The following is a 4,468-nucleotide window of genomic DNA, read 5'->3' on the forward strand; positions in this document are numbered from 1 at the left end:
AAAGAGAAGCCACAGACTGAGAGGAAATATTTGTGAAACCCATGTCTGATACAGGACTTACATCCTGCATATATAAAGAACACTTGAAAGTCAATGATAAGTAAGCAAACAACCAATTTTTTAAATGGACAAAAGGGTGAATAGATACTTCACCAAGAATAAAAAGGAAGTACAGAAAGAGATGTTCAACATCACTGATCATTAAGGAAATTCAAACTAAAACTGTAGTGGGATACCACTACACTCATAGTAGCATGGCTGAATTTTTTAAAAAAATTATAGAAAATGCTAGCAAGGACGTAGGGCAACTCAATTTCTCATATATTGGTGGTGGGAATATAAAATGATACAGCCATTTTGAAATACAGTCTGGCAAATTTTTTTTAAAGATTTTATTTATTTATTTGACAGACAGAGATCACAAGTAGGCAGAGAGGCAGGCAGAGAGAAAGGGGGAAGCAGGCAATCCCTGAGGATCACCATCGCCTGGGTGGCTCCGTGGGTTAAAGCCTCTGCCTTCAGCTCAGGTCATGATCCCAGGGTTCTGGGATTGAGCCCCACATCGGACTCTCTGCTCAGCAGGGAGCCTGCTTCCTCCTCTCTCTCTGCCTGCCTCTCTGCCTACTTGTGATCTCTGTCTGTCAAATAAATAAATAAAATCTTAAAAAAAAAAGAATTTGCCAGACTGTATTTCAAAATGCCTGTATCATTTTGTATTCCCACCATCAATACATGAAAAATTGAGTTGCCCTACATCCTTGCTGGCATTTTCTATAACCCACTGAGCCACTCAGGCGCCCCCAGTCTGGCAAATTCTTATAAAATTAAACACAGACTTAAATTCAGGAAAGAGTTAATTCAGCAGGTTTGGGCTGCTCAAAATTTGCATATTTCGAAGGTCTTTAGGACTGGCCCTTGGTCCAAGTCCTGGGAGATAACCTCCAGAGTCTTCGGAATATCCTGCCTGATCAGAGTGTCTTGGTATGCTGCAGCTGTGAACCACACCAGAGAGTGTATGGTAATAATGTGATTTATGATTAACTTTCTTTTGTGTGCCTGAGGTTTTGGCCAAAGTGTATCAGTTTGAGTTCTGGGGGCCTGGGATGTGAGAGGCTGAGGTCAGTCACCTGGGGGCTGCATGTCTACATGACTGACCCCCAATAAAAATGCTGGACGTAGAGGCTTAGGTGAGCTTCCCTGGTTGGCACCCCTTCGCACATGTTGTCACACGGTGGTGCTGGAAGAATTAAGGGCCATCTGTGAGACTCCACCAGAGAGTCTGGAAAAGGAAAGCTGGAAGCTTGAGCCTGGTTCTCCCTGGACTCCACCCTACATGCCTTTCCTGTTGCTGATTTTCATCTGTCTTCTGCTGTAATAAAATAGAACCATGAGTATAACAGTTTTTCTGAATCCTGTGGGTCCTTCCAGTGAATCCTCAAGACTGAAGGGCGTCTTGGGGACCCCCAATGTCTTGGGGACCATTGGCCTCAGCTTTTTCATGCCTAGTTCAAAACATGAAAATATATCTTCTCTCAAAAACTTCTATGTGAGTATTTATAAGGGCCTTAGTGATGAAATCTTTAAAAATGGAAACAGGGACGCCTGGGTGGCTCAGTTCAGTTAAGCATCTGCCTTCGGCTCGGGTCATGATCCCAGGGTCATGGGATCGAGCCCCACATTCGGCTCCTGGCTCAGAAGAGAGCCTGCTTCTCCTTCCTAGTCTGCCTGCTGCTCTCCCTGCATGTACTCTCCCTCTCTGTTAAATGAATAAATAAAAATCTTTAAGAAAATAAAAAATAAAAACTGGAAACAACCATCCAAAATGTGCTTCAACTCATGAATGGATGAACAAATGGGGGTACAGTCGTATAATGTAGTCCGTGATAAAGAGGAGCGAACTGGTGAGGGGCGCCTGGGTGGCTCAGTCGGTTGAGCATCCAACTCTTGGCTCAGCTCATGATCTCGGGGTTCTGAGATGGAGCCCCGCACTGGGCTACATGCTCAGCAGGGACTCTGCTTGGGATTCTCTCTCCCTCTGCCCCTCCCCCTGCTTGTACTCTCTGTCTCAAATAAATAAATGAATCTTAAAAAAAAAAAAAAAGAGGAACAAACTGGACAGACACTCAACAACCTGGAAGAACCCTAAGAGCACTAAATGAAAGAAGCAGAACCAACAGGTTACATACGTAATGATTCCGTGTACAGCATATGAATGTTCTGCAAAGGCCAGGCTCTAGGGGCAGAGAGATCAGTGGTGGCCAGGAGCTGAGGGCAGGAAGAGGGCTGATCTACTAAGTAGCACAGGGGACTTTTTGAAATATTCTGTGTCTTCAGTGATTACATGACTGCATGTGTTTGGCAAAATTCCTCAAACAAATCACTTAAAAAAAGTGAATTTCATTGCATATAAATCTTACAATAAATATGTTTTTTTTAAGTAGCAAGGGGTTGGAAATATCAGGAAATCAAATAGCCTAGAGATGGACCAAAGCGTTTTTGTCCTGCCTCTGAGCTGTAACAAATATCTTATTGCATGACGTTACATTATGACATTGATTTTGGTCCTCTGCTTTCGAGATTTTTTTCTTTTTCTTATGTTTAAGCAGATCTGCCCCCTATACTTTCTTGACTTTTACATTTGATTTGCATAAAATAATATTTGTAAGTTATGAAGCCCAATATCAAAGTCAACTCCCTTGAACACACTAAAGAATCATCCAATGAAAGAACTGGAACAGTATCAACTTTGTAGACATTGCCCTCTGGATCTTATACCTGGGTTGGCCCCCAGAGGCACCCACTGGCCTGAACTGTGTGTTTATCAGACACTTGCTTTGCTCTTTGTACATAGTTTTACTGGACATGTAGCATTCCTGCAATAAAATAGAGTTTAGTTTCCTTGGTCTTCAACTTTGTAAAAATGGGATCATACCGTGTATCGATATCAGCTGGGATCTCTCCAGAAAACAGAAGTCCACTCTGGGGTTCAAAGGAAGAGTTTGTATTGAAGGAGCTACAAGTTGTAGCTCAAAATTAAGGGAATTAAGTTGTCAAAATTAAGTTGTCTCTCAAAATTAAGGGAACCAGGGCTCCTGCGTGGCTCAGTCGGTTAAATGGCTGCCTTCAGCTCAGGTCATGGTTCCATAGTCCCAGGATCAAGCCCGATGTCGGGCTCCCTGTTCAGCAGGGAGTCCGCTTCTCCCTCTCCCTCTGCTGCTCCCCCCCCCACTTATGCTCATTCTCTCTGAAATAAATAAATAATAATATATTTTTCTAAGACTTGAGGGAACCAACAAAGGACATTGGGGCTCCCAGAGACTAGCAGCAGTGGCAAGCCATTACCCCCTAGGTCTGATGCAGTCAGGGAGCAAACCTGTCACCAGATCCAGTGAGAGCTGGGCCCCAGGATGAGGAGCTGGAGCTGTAGAAGTTGTTACAGCCACTGCCACAGGCACTGGAAGAAATATTCCAACTCTTCTCTCCTCTCGACCTGTACTGTCCTACTGCCATTCCCATTGGAGGAAGCTAGCTGGAACCCAGCTGGCAAAAAAGGCACCAAGGTTGCCATCCACAGACGGAGCATTTGTGGACATGGGGCAGTGCAAAGAAGGACAGGTTGTGATCTGGGTAGGTGAATGGAAGCAAACAAAGGAGAACCCAGCTCTCTTTGCCAATCTGTTCTCACTCAGCTGTTGTCTTGGGGTGTCTTAGGCGTCCTAAGACACACACTGTGTCTTAGGGTTCATCCTTGTCATCATGGCTTGGCTCACTCATTTTCAGGTATACTGTTTAATATGCCATGGGGTGGATACCCCTTTATTCGTCCATTCTCTTGCGGATGGACATCTGCTTCTAGTTTTTACTGCTAGGAGTGAGGAATGTGGCTGTGAAGATTTCTGTGATAAAGGGTGGAGGGCTGTGCCTGTAACCAAGAATTTCATCAAAGTGGGGAGTATCATGTGCTTTATATTAGCTCTCCTGGGGCAGAAGTGACCCAGTCAGGTCCCCTCACCTCATTTCAGAGCAACTGTTTGCGGTGTTCACTGTGATAAAACATACAGAACACAAAGGGTACCATCTTAACTATTTTTGGTCTACAACTCAGTGGCATTAAGTGCATTCACAAGGCAACTGCTTATTGAAAATTTGTGAAACTAAATAGCTAGTTGTGTACTTTTTAAGCCAAGATTTCTCCCACAAATTTTACATATATAATATGTTCCATTTGTCACAGTTTCTTGATATGTTTATGAGAAAGGCACACACAGCTCTTGGTGGAATTTACTCGAGTAGGAGAATACAAGTTTGGGGGTTAAAAAAATCTCTCTTAATAGATTTTAATTTCTTAGAGCACTTTCCCATTTGCAGCAAAGTTAAGCAGAAGTAGCAGAGATTCCCCATGTCCCCCTGTGCTCCATAGGCACAGACTCCCCCCACCAGAGTGGCACATTTGTCACAGCCCATGAAT

Source organism: Enhydra lutris, unplaced genomic scaffold (assembly GCF_002288905.1).
Source record: "Enhydra lutris kenyoni isolate GAN:26980312 unplaced genomic scaffold, ASM228890v2 scaffoldscaffold43, whole genome shotgun sequence".
Lineage (NCBI taxonomy): Eukaryota > Metazoa > Chordata > Mammalia > Carnivora > Mustelidae > Enhydra > Enhydra lutris.